At 40.1% G+C, this 24,262-nt stretch overlaps 2 long non-coding RNA genes across 2 annotated transcripts in view; one reads left to right on the plus strand and one right to left on the minus strand.

Annotated features, from left to right (window-relative positions):
- Positions 1 to 3,872: 3,872 nt before the first annotated feature.
- The window catches only part of LOC115591861 (uncharacterized), a 46,618-nt gene continuing 26,228 nt past the window's right edge, over positions 3,873 to 24,262 (minus strand). Inside the window, exons 2-3 of the long non-coding RNA XR_003986029.1 lie at positions 6,259 to 6,357; positions 3,873 to 4,195 (exon numbers count right to left, since the gene is read on the minus strand). This is a non-coding gene — a long non-coding RNA (uncharacterized LOC115591861). The remainder of the gene's footprint in view (positions 4,196 to 6,258; positions 6,358 to 24,262) is intronic.
- Positions 5,802 to 15,004, plus strand: LOC115591862 (uncharacterized). Its single transcript, XR_003986030.1, has 3 exons — positions 5,802 to 5,923; positions 6,278 to 6,380; positions 14,884 to 15,004. It is a non-coding gene; the product is annotated as an uncharacterized LOC115591862 (long non-coding RNA).

The raw sequence follows: 24,262 nt of genomic DNA on the forward strand, positions 1-24,262 counted from the left end.
CCCTCCGGTCAGGATGTACACTGGCTGTACAGTGGAGCATGAATACATTGAGACCATCACATTTATTTATAAATTTATTCATTTAACATGTGGCAACAATAAAACAAATGTGATGATGTTTACCATAATAAAAGACGGAGGGGGGGGAGAGGGAACTCATTCAATTAATTCCTCAGCGATCAGCCGTAGTCCGACCAATCTTTGCCGTCCTGCCTGGACATGCAGCTCCACAAACAGTCTTTCCTACATGTGTGAAAGCAACACCTTCACTGTCACAAACACAAGTACTTCAGGAGAGACTGGACACAGTGTCGCGTCAGCAAGCAACCACTGAGTCGTCTGACAAGACAAGTCAACTCCCTCTAATGCAGGAATCACACCTCAGGATTGCAGCCTGGATTTTTTCCACTCGCCCGCAGTTTTTAAAGATCGCAGACAAACAGCCCAGTAAACAGGATTTACTGTTAGCGTTTATCGTTTCTGCAAAACACAGATACATGTATATGCTAATTAGTTATTACAAGCCACAAGGCTGCCAATCGGGTTGCCGCAGCACGAGTCTGTGGGGAGATTTCCACATGTTTCTGCGATGATGAATGACGCCAGCGATATTCACAGGAAGTCAGACTGTGTCCAAAACAAGCTGTCGCAGACCTTGGGATATTCCCAGTTGTTTATGTGACAACCAAAACAGGTGTTTTTAACATAAACCATAATGTTTTTCTTACCCTACCCAAGTGGTTTTGTACCTAAACCTAACCAGAGCATAAGCACAGCGTTGTGACAAAAGGAGAAATAGATAATTGAACCTAAACACACATCAAGTTGCAAAGTAAAGGAACGTTGAGTTTTAACTTATGTGTGTTTTTTGCAGGAACACACTTGGCTAACATTTATTGTGACGATTGAGTTAGAGAGGACGGAGAAAGCTCTCACCCATTTCCTCTCCTTTTCTTGTCTCTCCATTATAGCAATGGCCTGTAAAAAGAGACCATTCTCGCGTCAGTCTACGACCCATGTTTACAAAACAACCAATCACAATTTGACATGAAATGACTCTGAAAACACTTGCAAGCTCACTTTAGAAAAATCAGCATTTTATGTTGCCCTTTTCGCCCTGGCTGAGGCCAGCATCACGCTCATAAATGCCAGCACTGTCATCAAAAAATGGCATGTCACTGCTTGCTTTGCATCTGTTTTTCTTTCTATTTACACTGCAGCACCACGAATCACCAGGCGTTCATCGCGCCGTATGACAGGCCTGGGAACACTCTGACAGAGATTGTGATAAAGCCTTTATTAGATCTAGGTCTACTTGCAGAGCATGACATAAAGTGAACTTCTCTGAGTGCCTGATGAAACGTAGCTAAAACACCGCAAAAGGCAGGGAAGGAGGCAGTAGGGAATGAACTTGGATGTGAATGACACACTTTTTAAAATATTCAGAAACACTGGGTGGGAGCATCTTTTTTTATGAGGAAGGAATCACATTCCACAACTGAAATGAGCCAAATTATGAAAAAAATACTGCAATCTAATGTCTCAAATAGTGTGGATCAAACTCAACAACATAATATATGCATTGTCCCCAAACAGACAGTCTTACAGTTTCATTCAGTCTCTGACAGCCACAGGCATCTAATTGTTCTAAATGTCAAAACTGTTATAATTGTTTTCCTCTCCTTAAAGCATTGTGATGTATCTGGTAATGAAAGAAGGCATAAAAGAGACACGCCGGCTCCTGAAATGGACAGTCGCTTGTGGCTTTTCAATTAAAATGTGTTGATGGTCAAAGACACCGGAGAGAAGAAAAAAAAAACAAGCAGTGACACAATGTGACTGTGTGGTGGAGTCAAATCCAGGCATTGTTTGGGATCTCTTTACCTGACTGGAAGTGATTCACTCCCATGAATGATTAATAACTCCCAGGAGGACAAAAAGTAGAGATGTAAACTATAAGAAAGCCCCTATCTCTTATTTGTTTCTCTCTGAGCGATCAGATTGTGTCACATCTGCAAATATTTTGTCAGTCAACTCATGTGGTTTTCTGATGTTCCTTTTCTCTATATGCCTTCCCTTGCACCCACAACATGGAGGAGGGAAAGCAGCAAGTCCGGCGTGTGAGAAAAGCACAAAACCAGCAGCGGACCCAATATAATAGTATTTTCCTTTTCCAAGGAGAGCTGCTGCAGCTGTATGAAGCAAAACGCAGGAGTGATAACTCAATAACATGGTGTATAATGGCCTTCAAGTCCATTTTTTCCGTCCCTGATTCGGTTTCGCATGAGCGTGTGATTTTTAGCGAGGCAAATGGACAGTAAAAGAAGAAATTTATAGTAACAATGAGGCATCACCGTGCTCTGAACGCAGACATGCTATGCAAACAAGAATACACTGAACTGCTTTAGAATCCAACCATAAAAGGCTTATTGTATCACTGACATCAAGGTAAAGGCAGCGGAGGATCAAAGTGTAACCTTAACTTGCAGTCAGGTGAAACGCTCTTGAGTGTACAACCCTTATACATATATATATATATATATATATATATATATATATATATATATATATATATATATATATATATATATATATATATATATATACATATATACATATATAAAAACAAAGACATGAGTGTGTGCATCCTGAATGAAAGAAATGTGGTAGAACAGTATTGTTTGGTGTGACAGGATAAAGAATCATCCTTTCCCACTGGCCTGGTAATCCTCAGGCGGATAATTAAAAAGTGTGTGCCACAGACGAAAAGGGGGGAGAAAAAAAAAAAAAAGATTCAAATAAATAAATAAGTGAGGAGAAGGAAAGAGGCTCTGCGCAGATCCCGGGGGGATCCATTAAAGAATGTTTTCTTGAATTGAGGTTAGGTGCATTGATCTCTGTCGAAGCTGGCACAGCTGAGAGTTAACACTCCCTGCTTGCGACTCTGACTCATTTCATACATTATTCCAATTAAATCACTGTGGCCTGCCTCACTGCTTGCCTCTCTGTTTTCGAGGAAAGCGGGAATTGGCACCTGCCACATTACCTGCGCTTTCATCAAATATGACTAAAAAGAGAAGCTGGAAGACGAAGAGAAAGATGGCGAACTGAGGGGATGTTTTGTCTTCAGCTGTTGAGGAATGTCCGCCATGATAGATTAGATACATTAGGAACACGCTAATAGGTGCACTGTCCTATACAGTAGGCCTACGTGTCATTGTATGATATATTGACTGGTGAGAGCACAGCCATTGTTTTCATTTCCTCTTGCACAGACTGTGCGAGGGGAGCCCATTACTTTGAGTCACTGTGGGTACGTTCTTTGTCATTTACAGACACTTGATCGGGACACATTCACTCCAACCACTAACGGCTGGAAACTAAAAAACTCTGACACACGCCGTTTTCAAAACCTTATTCCACAGCCGCTAAGTGGTGGCACAGTGCTGACAGCAAAACAAGACATCCGTTCCTGACAAAACAATCTCACAACATTTAAAAGCTGTTCTCCAGCTTCTTTTGGAGTTTGCCCCAGTTGTCATGAAATTGTAGACCCCTGGCGAGATTGTTTTGCCCACCTCTATTTCCAAGGTCAAGAATGAACTTTGTGTAAGCCCTTAATCCAACATGGATGGAAAGTCCTTGAATTGTTCAGAAAAAAAAATTGAACAATTACATTTCCTACACAATGGGCAACTAAGGTCAACATTGAACGTTCAGTCTGAAGATTTTTGTTTGTGTTTCTCTCACGCACTTTTTCCATGACATGTCTTGATTTGTGAGGGAATCTAAAAATACAATGAGCACCACATAGGCTGTTGTTAAATAACTACACTTTAACAGTACAGTAGATCTTTTCTAGTGGAAGCGAGTCTCTCTGTCATAACAACCAAGGTGTTTGAAGAGTTTCTGGGCATAGATTTCAACCAGCTGGAGGAGAGAGTCTGGTGTAGAGGAAGATCTTCTGGAGGAATTAACATCTGGAGTCACATCTGGTTCTGCCCTGATCTGGAGCTGTTTACCCTGGCAGGAGTGCTAAGAGAGTACTTTTAAACTTTAAGGTTTTTAATGTGGATTTATCTTCACTCCTGTTTATCAACCTGTCTGCAGCAGCGATCAGCAGAGGTGATCTCCATTTCTTGGGCATCTATAATGTTGACTGCTGACTGGAGCTGGAGGGGAAATGCACTTTACTCTGTCGACGTAACATTGCAGAGAGGAGAGGGGGAAAACAGAGAGAGAGTCAGAGTCTCAGGAAAGTTCAGTGATTACAGTATAGTAATCTGGCTTTTTGGGCCGAAGAAACACAAATGATCAGACTTGCTTCCCTGGTAGATGACACCCAATTAAACAACTACAAACGCTGATGTAAATGTATTGGTTATACTTGGTTGTTTTGGTAGTGTTTTGGGTCTTTGCCTTGCTGCATGGTGAAGGATTTCCTGGTTGTTGGTGATGTCACTGACTGGCTTATTAGGGTTCTGGTGTATTAACAACTGCTGATATTTTCCTTTGTCTACCTCCTCGACATCTGTTGCTGAGTCAACCAGTGGTTTCTATCTTCTTCAGGACAATCCAAATGGTTGTACTGGCTATGGCCAATATTTGGGCAATAGCTCTGATTGATTTTGCATCATATCCCGGCTTCAAATTTTTTAGACAGCCCAGTGGTCTTCATGTTGGTGACACCTTTTTAACCATAAATGCAGTCTGCAGAGGCAAAACCCAAAGCTAAACTCTACTGAGAGTAGACATTCAGTACTATGCATTGTTTGAATAATCAATGTAATAGGACACACATGGGCAGCAAAAACACCTGTCAGTCCAACAGGTCCAAATGTTCCAATTTTCCAACCCAAGTGTTTAGGATTTTGTGGCATCAAGCACTGAGGTTACAGATTGAAACCTTTCTTGTGTGGAAAACCAAGGCTTTCCAATGTTGTAGCTGGTGATTAAAACCCCCAGAGCTAAAACAAATCAACTATCATCTGTACCCTGACACTAATGAGCACTTAACACAAGATTCAGCTGATTCTGATGTAGTTAATCTCAGAGTATCTGTATCTGGTATCAGATCAATAACAGAATTATTAAATGTCATCCTCTGGGGACCATGAATGTCTATATAAAATGTAATGGTCTTTACAAAGTGTTGACCCGACAGAAAACCTGACCAGAGAAAATCAATCAAATACCAATTATCATTCTTAAACATCTCCCAGGGCCCCTACCTGCATATCAATCAACCCTATATGGGGTCATGACCCCTCTGAGTTAGGGTCAACATAGGTACAAAACAATGCTTATTAAGAAACCCCTTTGGGTTCAAAATGTCCTCCACGCTGCTTTATGGATGAAAACAACTTGGATCAGCAATCCACTGTTGAACTGCCGCACACAAATTTCACTGTCAAACCAGCAGAGAAATGGAGGCATTACAGCCGCCGCTCAATAACACAAAAACAAATTGTTTCATTTTTTTTCCCACAGGAGCAATATGCATGAAGCTAACTGACGGTGGGATCAAATTGCTTCTTTCAGCTTGTTCCTTTCACCTTACCGCGACCATCCACTACGCACAAACAACAGCAAAACCACACCATAACACTCCAGTGCTATCAGACCGAGGTATGTGATTACATGCAGAAAGTGTTTTTGTGTGTTTCCTGTCAAACTGGGGAATAATACGAGGAGCAGGCAGACTGATGCAAGCTCAGGTCACCAAATCAGGCTATTTTTAAAGCCCAGCAGACTTTACATAAGCGTTATTCATCAAGCAGCTTTTACAGATATGACTTCAGTGGCCCAGTAAGGATTGGCTGGACACAACACCCACATCAAAACATCTGCTCTTCTCTGTGAGAGGGACTAAAGAGAAATGCTTTCCCATGAAGGGCAGTGCATTTGAAAGCCTCGTGCCATGGTAAGTGATCATTTGATTTTAATAACAAATATCAGTCAATATCAGTTGCATCTCCACTGAGAGCACTGAAATCAAGATAGCCCTTTGTGGAGGCTTTCTGCCACACAGTTATCTGATGTATTAGAGGGATTTTTTCCCCCCTCTCTTTCTCTCTCTCTCTCTCTCTCTCTCTCTCTCTCTCTCTCTCTCTGAGATAAAGAAACATTGATTCGGCATGCTGAAATTAATGCAAGACAGAGGAGAAAGACAGAGAGGAAGACACAAAAACAAGTCTGAATCAGCTAGAAAGGGCAGCAGAGTGGAACATTTGACTAACAAGCAGTTTTTGAACGCACTTTGCTGTTGTCTCCGTAGGAACGCGTTGCCTTTCGAGGTCCCATACATCTATCGATCCTGCATGGCTGATGGAGATGTCAAGAAAAGAGGGGGCAGACCTAAAGGACGAGTCAAAGAGACGGTAATAGTCAGAATGAAAGGACAGAGGGGAGTTATAGATGGACAGGACAGACGCTCGGTCCATATAAACTATAGATTAAGAGCATATGCTAAAGCCTGTCTGTAATGAACACGCACACACAAGGTTAACAGCAGTGTTCAGCGGAGGAGAACACAGCTCAGCACATCATTGTCTCCTAATGGGAGCAGGCTGCATTGCCTCCCCAGCGCCCGACGCGGACTTGCTTCGCGCTCGGTGTGAGAGAGAGGGGAAACAAATAAACAACGCACTTGGTGGTAGGAGGGGAGTAAACATTCATTTATATAAGGGTGGAACATGTTTAGCTGCTGCATGTAATTTGCGTGTTCTATTTATGGCCGAGAAATGCTCGGGCCCAATTACGGAGTGAACAATATTCTCCAGGTTCTTTGTATCATAAATATGCTAATGTGCCGTCTTTTGATTCCGCTTGTTTTTACAGTGCATCTCTTAAATTTCCCAGCACACATAACAACAACTCACTGTTTCTGTGACATGGATTTGATAACATAATTTTTCTTTCATGGATTCTTATCCTACATTGACTCGACTGTAATCATATTACAGGCAGTCTAGTGAGTCATTTGACCTTCTCTGTATTCATAATAGGGACCAAGCTGTAATCTAATGTTATGTAATCTAATGTTTGATATAATTACATCTACAGCATTGCTTGCTCTAGACAACACAAAGCCTGAAACAATCATATCTCTTAATAGAGGCCAATTATAGTATTAAACACATGTGAAGAATCACACAGGGTTTTGACAGCTATTTATATTTTCTACCTAAGCCCGATATACTCTGCATGGTAAACAGTTTATAGGAGCATGTACTGCTTTATTTATACTCCCTTACAAGTATTTTGAATATTCATAAAGATAAAAAAAAAAAAAAAAAAAAAAGAGCAAAAAAGACTTTCCTTGCGTCCCTGCCTTCAGCCTGCATCTGCAAACTTCCCTAATGGAAAATGCATGCGGGATTTCAGCAGAGGCTCCAATCCATTTTAATCCTGAAGGCAATTACGGCGTGGGGTTTTAGGGTCAGTAGTGCTGTTGATTGATGGGAAGAAAAAGTCACTTTAACAAAGTGCCATGAACTTCAACCACCTGGCTGCAGCACAACGGGTGTTGCCTGATGCACCGAGACAAAGCTTTAATGCTTTTTTAATGCATTCAGTGAAAGAATACAAAATGGAGAATTAATGATTGTGCCTCTGATGGGTCTTATGTGTCAATATCACTGATGCCTTTTGAATTATAAATTAATTCCTTAATTTCTATGGGTCATTTGCCCCTCTCGGCTAAGATGAACCCAATAATGCCACGGTTCCCCACCAGCGACACCGACGACACACATTTTTGAAAAGTGGATGGTGTCATTGATCAGTGAAATATTTGCAATGCCTGAGAAGCCAGGTTTTGTTTGTAGGGAGAATCGTTCGCCTCACTGTTTTCTTCTCGCTCCCGTTTGAGATCCATGCTCCGTATCCTAGCAACAGGACTCACGCACCCCCCTTCTATCTGCAGAGTCGGTGGCAGGGAGGCAGCGAAGGCGAGAGCATAGGACCCCTATTGTCTCCTGCCACTGTTACACATAATGGTCAGATTCAGCTTTGGTCTAACTCCATAGAGATAACTTTATGTAATGTTAAGGGTCGGAGCCAGGGATCTAAATTTACTGACATATAAGATATAGTTTACTGTATTAAGTAGTGATAGAAAGTAACTTATTTATACTCAAGTGATCTATTTAGATTAAGTACGGTGACTAATGCATCACTGCTGCTAATCCACCTGGATTGATACAATGAGCAACACTGTGTCTGTCTATACACAAATCATTTTCATTCTATTTTAGTGGATATATCTGGATAGATATAATATCTTTGATTTTATTTATCTCGTTCAAATTTGTATTTAGTTTTCTATTTTGACTTTATATGACTGGTGCTCTTACTGCCCTATTACCTGTTTTTTTCTCCTCATGAAACTAAAAACCAAAACCATTTTTAATTATTCGTAGGGTTAAGAAAGTACTCGGCCGAAATGAGTATCCGGTACAGATAATGTACTTTTACGAGTACAAGAATCTTTTGATTAAAATGTGTCAATATACCTACTGATGAAGGAAACTCTTCATTGGGTAGCTGACAACAATGTTTTCATTCAAGTCTATAAAAACTTAAACAGTTCTCTTACTCTTGTGATCAAGAGGCCTTTCGAAATTCAGACACAGATAATTTAATGGGTTGAACAGATACATGCAGAACAAATCCAGGTAGTACCTGCAAATCCATTGTTATTTGTACTTGAGTATTCGCCTTTTTGACAGGTACTTTGCTGATTCAGATTTGACAAAATAAGTGATTAATATAAAAACTAAGGATTTACACTCAAAAGTATAAAACACAGTCAAAATAACCCTTACCTCAACCTGCTACCAGATTAAAATGATCCCTACTCGTCAATGAATCAATGACTCAAATTCAATTATATTGTATATTTAATGACATAACAGTGTTGAAAGGAGCTATGCTGCATAGTGAGAACATTGCATTTCAGAACATTTTGCTCATAATTCTTCTGCCTTAAGCGGAAATAGTCGTCTTATATATGTCCCTGTGTTGTAACTGTTGGTGCCATTGTCACAAACACAGCCTCAGCAACATGGCAACAGTCCAAAGCAAAAAACAACAATAAAAATTCCAATTGGCCCTGTAACCGTGATCTCAGTGCTATGAAAAGGCACAGTAAAACACATGGTTGTATAAATAAATAGGCAGATTTTGTTACTGACTGATTAGTAGATAGAATGACCCTATATCAATGGGGGAACAGACATTGACACAACACCTGTGCTCTCCATTGAGTGAATTCCTGTCTGTTCACTCTCGTTTTACCTCGCCCTCTTCACCTTCTTTGCCTAGTGGCAGACTGAATAGTACAGTGAAAGCGAAGTTTATAGGGAACCAGTCTATACACCGGTCATGTCGTTTTTCTACTGTGCAAGCAGTATTTTCTTCAGAATGGTAAGTTAAAGCACAGAAGTTGTCTCTTGCCAGTTTTTGAATGCACTTTTACTCAAATCTGCTCTAATCAATATTTCTATATTAATTTCTGTGTATATTGTGAAGTGGTCACTTGTAGATATAAACCCACAAAGAAATATCATCCAACTCTGGTTTAACAGCCCACAAACTCACTGTTTTTTTTTTCTTTTATTTGTCGCAGCTCTCAGTCCCAATGTACACTGCCTGACTAGCACCAAACAACAGAAATTCAGACTTAGTGATTAGTTGATGAGGATTTAGCATTTTAGCATTTCCTTCAAGAGTTGGTGAAGGCAAAACAGAGTTAAGCCGAGAGTGAATATTTGAGATATATCCATCAAGGAGCCAAACACTTAACACCAAATGAACGAAAATGTTGCTCCATAATTGCTGGAATAGTAACTAGGCAACCGCTTGCTCATACATCCAATTTCAACTCTATGAAGTGGATACAACAGTGTTGTCTTTATTGCTTGCCGTGATGCCCCCGCTGCCCCATTAGCTGGAAAGAAGAATGGGTCCACATCATAAAGATGGTCCAAATTAAAATTTGATAACAACGTCACTGAAAATGAACACACAGGTGTTTATAGGGATTTATCCAGGTGCTGGGCAAAATGCCATTTTGTGACCTACTACTCCAGCTTGAGAGGAACAGAAGCATAAACTAATTTTAATTCCTTAAGTCCCTGATTTATACTTACTTTGTGCATATAAAATAGACAAGAAAAAAGTGCTTGAAGCAAAACATAATTTTATTAAGTTTTGGCCTAGTACCATTACAAACTACATTATGTTGGATTTGAAAACTCATTCGCTCCATGTGTCAATCATCCACTGGCTAGCATGTTCTCAAGTAGCTCAGGAGATAGGGGAGGGAACAGAGAGTGGGAATGCTGTCCTCACGTCACTCGCTGGCTGTTGCAGGCTCCAGGGCGGACGTATTTTTTATTGAAATGAGAGTTTTCGACAAATAAAATCATATAAAAGCATTCACGATTGACATATGTAGATATTTCCATTGCAATGGAATACTGTGCTTTGAAATATGAGAGGACAGTTTTTGTTTGAGTTTGAAACATGACCAAAACACCCAGACCCTTCATCAGTGAGCTCCCCAAACTTTGCAAATGCTTGTTAGTCCGGCTATATCTTTGATTGTTTGTCATTTGTACCAGCCTGATGTGGTTATATCTTGAAATTGTTTGAATGAAACGAATCACAATTATCTAAGCTTTTCTTTTTAATGTTATACGTGTGAGTATCCATTTCAACTCCATCACTGCATGTGTCTCAATAATAATGTTACTAATGCTTCCTTTTGGTATTTGTAGTTCCTTCAGTAGAAGCCAAAAATACATTTTACTTGGACCAAAACACCCTGAGACCAGATGCCCATGATGGTACCAAAAAAACACAGTGGCATAAAAAAGGTGTACTTTTGGTAGCTCCAGGGGAATCATAATTCTCAGCCTAGCAGTGGCCTCTTTCTGCCTCGCCCGACTCATTTAACCCAACAGGAAATGGTACATGTATGGTGATAAAACTGCGAAGATATGGGAATCTTATCGTGGCTGGAGTAAAGCGTAACTGTGAGAGCCATGCCCTCACACTGTTCCTAAAGACCTCTACACACATAAAGCAGGGCCTTTCAGCAGATTGTTCCCGTGGTCCACCTCTTGTCCCAGTGGCCATGCATATTGTGAGACCAAAAAGATCAATCCAACTCCAGTCTGCCGAGATCTAGTACAAAGCCATGGATGAATCACAACACACTCCTGGCGTGCTCTCTATTCAAAATCTGTGTGGCCTCACAGCCCCTGCCCCTTCCTTTTTAAGTCTGCAATCCACCAGCCGTCAAATTTGTTGCAGAACAGACACACACAAAAGTGCACAACAAAAGGGAAAATAACAAGAAAAGGATTCAGAATGTTTTCCTGCTAGCATGGGATGATGTGGCGGAAGTATTGGCGGGCACAATGTCTCCATGATGGCCCAGTCAATGAATGGTTCTACCAGGGAGTGGCTCTCATCAGGCCATGATGCCCCCTCCTGTTGAGTCATCAGCTGAGGTGCTGATTTGCCCTTGTTCCCTGACTCCTCCAGACTAGGGCATGTAGTGACCAGGCAGCAGAAAACAGTGTGAGAGCATCTATAGTGCTCCCCCGGGGTGACAGTAATTGCGAGTCTTGCCAAGACAATCAAATGTGCTGTATAGAAAAGCATTTTGATTTCTGTTTATTTCCGCGGGTAAGATGATTACAAGAGGGCCGGGGCACTTGAAACTGGTCGACTACAGCCTCAAGACAGTTTGCTTTCAAATAGGTTTTTATCGGTGTATTAACATGAACTTGCCTCTGTCTGAACATTCACCTTACACACCTATTGTGGATGGAAGAGAAAATCAAAACCTCAGTACTCAAAGACTTCTGTATCATTTACAATCAAAATGTATTGGTTTTAATGGATTTTGTTGGAGATACTGCTGCAAAGTTCATGAGGGCACCACGTCAATGCACCTCTGGACATTCTGCTCGATTGTCTGCACTTCCACAGAGTTTATGTCAATGCACAGACTTTCCTGACTGTTTTCGACTCACCTGGTCAGAGTCCTGAACTCTCAGCCCTCACAACAGTCCACTGAAACCACATGTAATCTAACCTTCACCTTTATGCAGTGGTAACACTGAGTACAGCAGTGTTTTGTAATGTAATGTTAACAGCAGGCTGCAGAGAAAACTCTGTCACAGTACCTCCAGCAATACAGATTGATATGGTGATTATGTCTACATGGAGTCAAAGTTCACCAGTAAATTAAAATTCAGTCACTGTGTTCTGAGCCTGCTGACGAGAGCCAGGTGACAGGTGCAAGAAGATTTGTGGTGCACAAAACATTTCTGGAGCTTTACAGCAAACCAGCATCGCAGCGTTCTCAAATGGCGCCCAAGTGTCTTGAAGCACGGAGACCCCAAATTAATTTTTAAAAGACTTATCTAGCAGCTACAGTTAAGCTAAATAATGGGTTTAAATAACATCTTTTCAAATAAATTTGGTACCTTGGGCCTTCCAGAGACTTGCACCAAACAAACTGTGTGGAGCCATTTTTATGTATTTTTTCAATTCTTGTTTTTTTTAAAACAAGTCCCCATCTCCTTCCCATCTCTGCAACTTGTAGATCTAGAAGGCATTCTTTAAAAATGGAGCAAAACTGGATTTGCCCGTATTTGTTTGGCCCATAGGCCGTGCCTGCAGCAAGGAAAGAAAGGTTGAATCGATTTACTGGGTAACTATCTTTGCTTTGTTTCATTTGTGACACCTAATGAGTGTTTTAGCGCACAAGGTTTATGCTGGTTAGCTGAGTCGTTATTATTGTTGTTTGGGGTTTTTTTCGTGAAGGATGTTAATTGGCACTACATGTGTGGAGCATTAATATCAACATAAAAACTCCAATGATGCCTGGTGATGTTTGAGCTCTAGAGTTAGGCTAGTCTTTATGTGAGTTTAGTTTTAAAGTGTTAAATTGATTGAGCCAAGTGAGTTGTCTGACATCTGCCCAATGGCAGGATACACAGTTGCTAGGAAGTGCACGGTTAGCCAGAAGTGCTACATTGATGCACCACAGATGGCAAAACATTCATCACAACTTCTTTTTTTATTTGCCTTTTTCCTACAAGGCCTCATAAAAAGCTAAATCAAAAAAGCAGGTGGTCAGAAATATCATTTTAAGTAAGTACTAACATTGCTCGTAGTCTCCTATATGTGACAAAGGCTATAATCCTACTGGTTTAAGGAAAAACATCAGGTCATGCGTCCTTTGCTTCAAAGAGAGTAAGAAAGGAAAAAAAAAGAAACATAAATTAAAACAGAATTAGAAATACTAAAAAAAAATCTTAAAAATTATCAGTTTAACATTTGATTATAACTAAACACAGTTGAGATCAGTAATTGGTACAGGCCAGGCATCTTATTCAGGTTATTACTAAATGCACGTCTTCATGGAGGTTCAGAAACAGAAACAGAAACTTTTTTGATATGGGGTTGTGTGATGTACTTATCCCTAGTCAGTGTATTTCCTGCAGTAGATGATCGTCAGCTCTCCCCCGTGTGTAGAAGCCGTGAGTAGCAGCAGCAGGTAAACAGAGCTTGGCACTGCTGTAAATGTAGGGCCCTATGAAATCCATTTTATTTTTTCCCAAATTCCGTTTTATTTTTTCCCAAATTCCGTTTTTTCCATTTTAATTTTTGGGAATTCCGTTTTTTCCATTTTAATTTTTGGGAATCCTGATTTACTCTTATTATACTACTAAAAACAGTGTGTTTTCAATGTAAATAACTCAAATGTACACAAATTAAATAGAAATTACCTTAAATTAATTGAGGGGACAAACATATTTCCTCAATACTGTACCGTACAGTACAGTAAAGTGCATCAAAAATATTTTGACTTCATCATGTCTTCATACAGTAGTATATTTTGTGTTTTTATGGGTTTCATTGAATAAAAACATGGTCAGCTCTCAGGCAGATCCAGAAAAGCCTCCCAGCCCAGGCAGAGTCAGCTAAGAAGGCTGTGGCTAACGGGGCTAGCTAGCTAACAGCAGCTACTGTTAGCAGCAGTTAACAGTCACTCTGGTATTATATGCAAATAATATGAATCGGACAGTGGCTAACTCTGACGCATTACACCTTTAATTATGATTTCTCAGTTCTGCTTCTTTGCAAAACAACAGTTCACCTGACACATACAAGTCGTTCGGGAACTGCTCGGCTCTGTACTGAGGGGTAAATGTCAAGTTTCTCAGCTTTTTCGCCGACGAAGACGGAGCCGTGGGCAGCCACTTCGCCATGCTTGCAATGTTTTGACGGGAGAGCTCAGTCTGTGGGGACGGGGGCGGCGGCGACTTGTTGTGCCACCCAGATTTGGTTCCCCCCGTGCAGTTTTCCCCAGACAAAAGTTCCTCTTCCACACGAGAACAACATTTCAGTGAAATTATGTCAAATTTCGCGATATTCCGTGTTAAAAAGTAGATTCCGTTTTAATCGGCCAATTCTGCGATTCCGTCCGCAATTCCGTGATCGCGGAAATCATAGGGCCCTATAAATGGTACCGGCAGCAAGGCGTGTTTTAGGCACTTTAAAGGAGGCCCACCTGAAATAGATATATCTATTTAAATGCACACTATAGTTGGTGCTTTACATTTAAGTCAGACAGCCCTTTTAGTTTGGCAATACATTCTCTCAACCACACAATAACTGCACTCCTACGCACACGCGCAGCTGTGACAGCCATGCTCTTTCTTACGCTGCAAACAGGACTGCAATGTAAAGCACCAAAGAATGTTCTGAATATAGTGTAAACTATATATATATATGACATTTTTAAGAATGACGATTTAAACATACTGCCATTCTTTCTGATCTCCTTATGCCAAGATGGTGGTGGAGATACTACCAATATCAGTGGTGCCACAACATCTGATCCAGCCAGTGCAAGGATCCTAAAAGACCTGGACGTACCCAGTGCATGTGCCTAGCTAATGGGGCTCAACTCCACTCTCCGCACTGGATGGTCTGAACTTAAAGCCAGTCCGAAGGTAATGTTTCTAAAAAATAAACTGATTTTCTAAAACATTTCAACAATTTGGCTGTCCTCAAATCTAACAGGAAATGTTGCTCTGTTTATGTTTGTAATTTTTGTTGTGCAACACACAGCAGCTGTACTGTATTCAGCTGGCAGTTCATGAGGTACACCTAGTCCCTCTACAATCATTTTGGGGGCTGTTTTTTGTGATGTTTAACTGTACTGTGTGCTGCTGAGATAGTTCGACTCCCCTTACTGAAATAAATGGCGAAGACTAAATAAGAACAATCTGTACAATGTCCAAATGCATTGCAATACATTTGAATCTGTCCAAGAAAGATTTATTGCAAGACTAGTTTTAGTCAGGTGGACCAAAAAACTGGCAGATGAATGTTTTAGAGTTGATCTAATTCAGATTTATAAATCAGATGTGTATTAACAAAGTTACTTAGAAGAAAGGTTTTGGTATCCTTCAGACTAAATTAGGACTTTTCATGTGTTTTGCCAACACATTGACAACACTGGCACACTTGGCAACACAAAATGTATATACACACATTTTTTTACGATTTGTGAAATGATACACTGGGTTCAGTTCAGGGTGACAAAAACCCACAGTACAGTGCACATCAAAAAAACTGAATATCATGGAAAAGTTTTTTTTTTCCCCATAACTTTATTCAAAAAGTGAAACTTTCATATAGTCTAGATTCATTACACATAAAGTGAAACATTTCAAGCCTGATTATGGCTTACAGCTCATGAAAAACAAAAATCCAGTATCTAAAAATGTTTAGAATATTACATAAAACCAATCTGAAAAAATATTTATAATGCAGAAATGTCGACCTGTATATATGGTACCATGGTCAGCAAAGAAGTTGGTAGTAGTTTTGGCACTGTGGGCAGCTGTCAAGTCTTGCTGGAAAGGGAATAAGCATCATGCAGTATGGAGATGCTGATTTCCTTTTCCAGCAAGACTTGACAGCTGCCCTGAGTCTTATGTAATGCAGTGGCCAGTACTACATTAGTCCGTATTTCTGTGCAGACTGATGGAAAAGGGAAACAACCTATTTGACAAGTTTTAGTGTATTTAGACACATTTATTTGAAGCATTTTGAAAAGTGAGAATTTATGTTAACCGCAGGGAAGTGGACTGCGCCGCATAAGTCATATGAGGAATTTCTGCCGTGATTACATTATAGTTACTATTTTATGTACTATTTATTCTTATGACATTTGAGAGAGAGAGAGAGAGAGAGAGAGATGTCCTCAGCAGGAATCAAATTGAAAACATTTATAATTCAGACCACCATGAGGTTCGATACTTACAATTTTCCCCATGCACAACATTTGACAGCCAAGAGAGGATGCAGACGATGAGGAGTTGATAGTATAGATTTAGGGGAAGGTATCCCTTTTAGCAAACTACAGAAAAATAAATACATTCAAATCAAGTCACAGATTGTCTCTCACTTTATGGAAAATGAAAAAAAGTCCTGCTGTATATTAGTGCTGTAATTATCATGTGATGTTACATAAAGCTTTTAAGTCTGAAAGGTTGCAATTTTAGGCCTTTCTTGTTAAAATGTAAGCTATTATCCTGCTGCATTCACTCTGTGCGCCTGTTCTGGACATTTTTGAGTGATGCTGTTATTATATTACCGTCCATGCGTGACATAAGCTGCCAATAAACTCTCCACGGACTTATAAACGTGTGTCGTTTGTAGCCGGAGCAGGCTTTGCATTCACACGACAGTCGGTGTTCTATCTCCCTTTTCTTTGCCCCCTCCCACCCCATAACCCACAACCCTTATTATTTTTCTAATAGAAGATAGCTGTTATCAGTTCAGTGAGAGAGGAAATAATCAGCATAAACACAGTTAGCAATTAGCAATAAAACTTGCACTTAATTTACATGCAGTGATGTTGCAGCATATATTCTGCTGGGAAACTGGATTCACTTTTGCAACGTGAATACACAGCGCCGAAAGAATATGTTACAAATAATTCATGTTCTTGTTATATATGATATACAAATATGACATGAATACAGATATGTCTCATGGAGTAGCTGGTTACTGCCATCACATGCTGGCTACGTTTGTAATAAAAGAAGTAAATATTTGAGTTAATCCCGAAAATATAAATATTAATGTATGCAATGAAGTACAATCTGTCAGCAACCCTAAGCTGTCACATAGTTTATTATAACATGTAATGTGTGGTAATGTATCAAAACAAACAAGTGGTAACTGAGAGTGAAATGATATAAATTATGAATTATACAATAAATCAAATTAAGCCGCACACCCCCTTTGAGAGCAGGTGATCAAACAACAGTACGACACCACTTCAAATCACTTCCAGCAGAAATATTGACATGCTACTGGCCAATGGCCAATCAATATAGTAATTAAAAGCTTTAGCGCTAATTACAAGCTTTAAATTGCATGCAATAGACAGGATATGTAGCAGCACCTAGTGTGTAATTGAACGTTGCCCAAAGCATTGTTCTGAAACTTCAGCACGGTCTTAGAAGTAAACAGCAACGGTGGTAGCTAATAAGACACAGAGGAGCTAACAACTTTATCCTTCACAAAAATGAATGCAGGCAGAGACTTTGTTCCTTGTCGGCTCTCTAATTATATTACGGCTCATTATGACATGGACGGGCTTTTACACATCAGGTGTTACGACTTGCACAAGTGATTGTGGCTGATTTCACAGGTTGTTCAAGTCCTATGATTGGCACATGTGTCTGTGCAGTTTTTTATATGATAAATTCTTTCGCAGGTGCAAACACTGAATGATAAAATACATTCTGATTAAGAATTCAATCACGTTTACTTTTCAATAAACAGCATCATCAGCTTCATTCATTGTACAATCATAATACTATGAGTTGATTTTGAGTTGTACCCCTTCCAGTGACTGGAAAATAATGTTGGACCTCCAGTCACTTATTTATCAAGCTGTTCGCTGTATGAATGAGCACTAAGTGTAGACTGATCATCTCAAACCACAGTGGTTTATTTTTCGGTGTAGCCCCTGTGGAATAGCCATACATCCTGTTATTTCAGATTTGGGTCTGTTTTTAAAGACCTCAAATCAAACCTATTAATTAGCCCATATTCATGACCCAGATTTTATCTTAATGATGTCATGCAACATAATTAGGCCCATATAGTACACAATTCCTTGAAAACATGTGTGGGACCTGACATTAAAGCTGCTGCAGGTAATGCTGCTTTATAATAAAAGCATTTATTATACATATTGATATGTGTGTTTGCCTTAATGGGACAATTGTCTGCCTTATTTTTTTCAGTCAATTTAAATGTCTCTGTGAACAGTTCGCCTCTGGTCAGTCCAGGCGCCATGCTGATTTTTGTGGTCACTTTATTGCTGCTGTTAAATGACCTGAGGGCAAAAACAAATGAGCCCTATCCTGAGACCAGTGGAAAGATGCCCCGTTTTTGTTTTAGTCAGTTCCCCCATCGAAGAATCGATGTACACAACTGTTTCCATTAGGTCAAATTAAATCAGGTCAGTCTGGCTCCACGCAATGATGCATCTGTTTCAGCATGTAAACAGTTGATCAGTGCTAACGGACATGTACACTGCACAGAGCAGACAAACAATCCTCAATGCCTCTGTGTGGATCTGTGACTCATGAGAGTGTGGCACTGTGTAATGGCAAAGACAGAAACCTGTACAGTAAAACAAAAGAAGAAATGTACATTTGTTGAATAAACAATCAGTCCTGTAATGAACTGGTGCCTTATCCAGGGTGGACCCCGCCATCGCACAATGTCAACTGGGATCGGCTCCAGCCCCCCTCTGACCCTGAAAAGGATAAGCGGTTTCAGATAATGGATGGCTGAATAAACAAGCTAAATGGTTTTCTGGACAGGCACATACTTTACATTGATTTGCATTTACTATGCATTTCTGAAATGAAACCCTTTTAAATGTGGAGTATTCAATACATCTCCATACCTAGACGACTGAGCAGGTCGATTGCCAGTGACTCCCAAACCGACATAAATCAACTTTTCCCAAAACAACTTGACTCTCAGTGACAGGTGCACCAGCCTTCGATGTACTGTATGCTCACATTTTTGTTAGGTTTAGGCAAGAAAACTACTTGGTTAGGTGTAGGAAAACAGTGTGATTTGGCTTGAAATAACTACGTTACTTTACTAATTTTAACTACACATGCGACTACGTTATGTAAGTGAACTTGCGTGAAGTAACTAAGCAATGTTTAGTACGGCCACTAGAGGTTCCCGAACATCATGCTGTGTTGTAGAAGACCTGACATTAGTGAATGGGAAAATAAACTCACTTGGAAACTGTTTACTGAGGTACTAAATCAAATTTTCAGAAAATAGGACTTTGAAAACAGTGAAGTTGCCCCCTTCTGGCTGTTAGAAAGAATGCAGGTTTAAGGCACTTCTGCAGTGACCTTGGAAGCTCGTCCATTTTTATACAGTCAACGCTTAAGGCCTTATGTCCACTTATGATCTTCAGTGCTGTGGCTAACACTCTGAGTAATGTTGCTGAATGGTTGACTATAGAAATGGCTTTTCAAGAAATGTCCAGTGTGCCCCATTCAACATTAGCTGAATGGGCTTCTCTGGCTAAGGATTTAATGAAGCCTGTTTGGCTGCAGCTTGTCTGTCCTTGTATGCATTTATAAAAAAGGGTGAGGTAAGTTTATAAATGGGATGAATGTCACACTGTCCTAAAAGCTGCAGCTTCTATGGTCAGAGGAGTAAAAGCTGTGGTGTAGGAAGAAGCCAAAGAAAGAGCCCTTTAGTTGCCCTCAAAACAGTTTTGGCAAACACTAAGATGACTCAGGGGAAAGCAGTGCTTTGTCCAGACTGAGCACAGTGAAGGTGGGAAACAGCTGACCTTGACTGGATTTACAAAAACATTTTAAAGAACCCAATTCTCTTAGCCAGGCTCTCTCCTGCAAAGTAGACAAATGAAGACAGAGCAGATGCATCTCCGGTAGACTCACAAAGACAGCTGCAAATGCGATATTCAAGGAAAAACTGTCTGTAGCCAAAGTTAAAAGCATCCAGGCTCCAAGCTCTGAGCCTGACAAAACTGTCAACAATTACAGTAATATGCATCTATGTTTCACTGAAGAGTCACTGTAATTATGCTCAAAAGAATTACCAAACAGTTATTGTAACTGGCCCATTAACAAGCTCTGAACACAAAACACTGGCTTTGAAAAATCATAAAGCTGTAATTGTAGCTACAGACGTTTACATTAATTACAAACTGATTGTATGCATCGGCCATTGTGTTTGAACTTCTGCTTGTGTGTTTGTGTGTGGATTTCCTTTGGTGGAAAGACTTTGAACACAGGGCTCAAAAGCCCATCCACTACAAAGCAGTTGTAATTCATTACATTATTTTCCCACAAGTCCACCCCCTACACTATACTTTCCAATCAGCTTTAAAATTACGTTTTTTATGACATTCTGACCAACAGTGTTTGCTCTTCTGACACAAGCCATGTTGAATCCACATTCAAACTGCAAAACCTGCGTGTAAAGATGAGAATACAGGTTTTTGTTTTTTTTATCTTGAATCCTGTCTTGACATCATCAGCATTTCTTTCATTGACACTGACAGCCACAGCTTGCAGCCAGTTAACAAACAAGAGAAAGTTAGCAGGGCAAACATACTGAACATGTATGATAGCGCAACAAAGTGTGTGTAAACGCAAGTTTGCCGTAAACTACATTATTTGTGTATTCATTATTCCCTTTTCTATGTCCAGATGTGTGATGTGTGATGCAGAAGGTACAAATGACTGAAAAAAAATTAGAAATATTTTTTCAATTGTGCAGTCTGAAGTCTTTAGGCCTAAGGGAAGTGTCGTGAAGAGACAGTGGAGAGGGTGTGATGATCCTCAAAGGAAGTTATCTGCCAGCCCACTAACTGCCTCCAGGAGAAGACTGCCGGGGAGTGGAGTTGGCAGCCGTCCTGTGATTTTTGGTTTCGGAATTTTTTTTGACTGTAAGGTGAGTGAATCAAAAGACCAATTCAATTCAAAAGGGACCGCAAGACTTGGATTAGTGTGTCCCTAAAGCTACTTAAGTTTCATGGGATGATGTTTTTTTTTTTACAATAATTTTGCCATTTTTGCCTTTATTAGACAGTCAACAGTGGGGGAGGGGGGTAACCATTCAATTACTGGGGCACTCCTAAAAATTAATCATTACGCAAGAGTCATCAGAATAATATTATGTTTCTGCAAAACACACATATGTTTCAATTTCTACAATACATGTCATATCACATTCCTATTTGGAGGTGAACAGGGTGGTGGTGGCATTACGCTGTTCAGGACGGTGTCTCAACGTTTGTGAAACTACTAGAACTTATTCACAAGATGTCACGGCACATTTCCAGCCTCGGTTTTGGCGACAAAAAAACAGACATTTTTTACCGAAACGTTATATTTTCAAGAGAAGACTGCTGAGCCAGAAACCACTGATCAAGATGTCACACTGCCAGTCAAGATGCAATTTCAATATTTGTAAACATGAAACTACATAATGTTTTTAACAAGATGTCCTGATGTCTCCAGCTCTACTTGTGGTATCATTACCAGGGATTTAAGCAAAAAAATGGTGCAGAGACCACTGTTCAAAACAATCTGCAACATATGCAAGCATGAAACAACTGGATGTTTTTAACAAGACATGGGGACATTTCCAGCTTAAACATAATCTTCTCCTAAAAAGGCTGCCAAGAAAGAGACCGCTGTTCAGGATGGCATTTGTAAGCATGAAACCACTGAATATTTTAATCAAGATGCTGGGACAATTTCAGTCAAGCTTGTGGCCACATAACTAGGAATTTGAGTCAATACACAATCTTTTCCTAAAAAGGCTGCTGAGTCAGAGACCGCTGTTTAAAATGATGTTCAATATTTGTAAGCGTGAAACCACTAGATATTTTTAACAAGACAACTTGGGACATTCCCAATCATGTTTGTGGAGATTAAAACCAGGAATTTCAAGCCAAAACCTGATCTTTTCCAAAGAACGTTGCAGAATCTTTCCTGCCACAAGCCATCACTTTATACAATAACTCTTTCACCTCTGCCTGACAGAGAACTCTGGTCTCTCTACTGTTTTGTTGTATATATTATTGTTATAGTATATTTAGCATATTTTGTTTTGTTGTATATATTATTATTGTTTATTGTTTATAGCACACTGTGCACTGTATATATACACTATGTATATATTGGCTTCTATTTATGTTATGTACAAAGTGTTTTATTTGCAGACCCACTACTGCTGTAACAAAATAATTTCCCAGTCTGGGATCATTAAAGCAATTCTATCTATCTATCTATCTATCTAGAACCAGAGACGACTGTTCTAGATGGCATTTCATCATCTTTAACATCATTGGTTTGGACATTTCCAGCTTAAAGTTGCAACATAACATAATTTGCTGAAACGTACATTTGTTATATCTATTGTGGTGATGGGGCAACAAGACAACTGTGTTTTTTTCATGTTAGCTTGATAGGTACTTTGATCTATCAGTCTGTTTTGGTTAACAATATCACAAGACTTGGAAGGCGTATCTACGCTTAAGTGTATCTCACACCTTCACAGCAGGAAGTGTAGGTTACAGCACTGAGTTCCCAACACTGTGAGCAAATAAATGTCTCTGATACATTTCTTTCTCTCCACTGTTTGCCATGTGCTTAGGGTAAACATGTGTAAACACAACGATGCATGGAACTACAGATTTAGACTTGGATCCCACAGTGTTTTGTCGGGGTGAATGAGTCAGGAGTGTGGGTAGAACACACTGCTGCATCAAACATGCATCCATATCACAAATTGGTGTTTGAAATGTTTTCCAGTGTCTTAGTTTGATGGGGGTCAGTGCTAAAAGTTCTGTTGTCTATTTAGCCTCAGGCTTGGTGCAACATGAAAAGTGCTGTTAGCCAGTGTATCAAGAGATGCTCGAGGAAATTCTCCTGCCGTTGAGAAGAACGCGTTGGAAGCAGAATGCTGTTACGCTCAAGTTAAAAATGTTTTTACCTCAGCGTGGTGAACATGCCCAGTACTCAGAGCTGTCATCAATGCATCTCATTCTTCTTCTTGGTAGACATCGAGAGAAAGAATATAGCTCTGTAACAAGGGGTCTCAGCAGGCATTCGGCCTTACAGCTGAGTGAGTTAGCCAGCAGTTGAGCAACTGTCTGTTTGACTTTCTCCGTGGGGCACATGGAGCCCGGGGCAGGCAACAGGGTCCTTGGGCTTGGCCCACATTGATCTGAAAATTCAGCGTCCGACTGCTGGCCAGCGCTTAAATATTTGGTTTTAATTACTGCCACAACCTTTACTCTGGCAGGTTACTGTTGAAACATAATCCCCAAGGGGCTGCGCAGCAAGGGCATAACACCATTATTCAACCACAGAGGGGATGGCAGCCATTCCCTTAGCCAGGCATTTTTTATCTAGGAAATGGGACACAGCCACAGCAGAATATGTAGGCTGCCCCTGACAAAGAGCAATAGAAAATAGTGAGATGAGAGACACTCTATAACCCTTAATTATACAGCAGCTAAGTTCGACTGAGGAGCGCAGCTTATCTCTCTGGTGGGGTTGGTGGATTTTTGAACTTCTTATTTGATTACTTGCCCTGTTCACCTGTCTGCCTCCACAGCCCACAGCTGCACTAATGAATGTGCACACTGTTCTTCTCACAGATCCAGAGATGATTTTATAATTTTGCCTCCCATTGTCCATGGCACGTTGAGGGAGGAGAGAGAAATCCTATTGTGGAAAAGTCGCCTGAGGGTAACATCTGCCTGTGTGTGAGTCTTCTCCTCAGCAGGGTCTTGACAATGGCTATATAGGACATTTTCTTCTGTTCATTCCTGCATTAATTATCCATTTGCATAACTGAGGTATTAAAAAATGCATTTTCCATTTGGGATTTATTTAGAATACCTTGCTCTTGAGATTCTTTGTTATTTTTCCCGAGGCTGCAGCCTCCCATGATGACATGTTTTATGTTGTTTTGAGATGTTTTATGTTGGATGTTTTTTACTGAGGGACAGAGAAATTTGCCTTCAGCACACAGTTTTAAAAACTGCCAGTGGGATGTAACAAACTTTTTGGCACAGGTAGATTTGGTATGTTAGATATCAGACTTCATAACCAGTCTTTGG

This window comes from Sparus aurata, chromosome 11 (genome assembly GCF_900880675.1).
Source record: "Sparus aurata chromosome 11, fSpaAur1.1, whole genome shotgun sequence".
Lineage (NCBI taxonomy): Eukaryota > Metazoa > Chordata > Actinopteri > Spariformes > Sparidae > Sparus > Sparus aurata.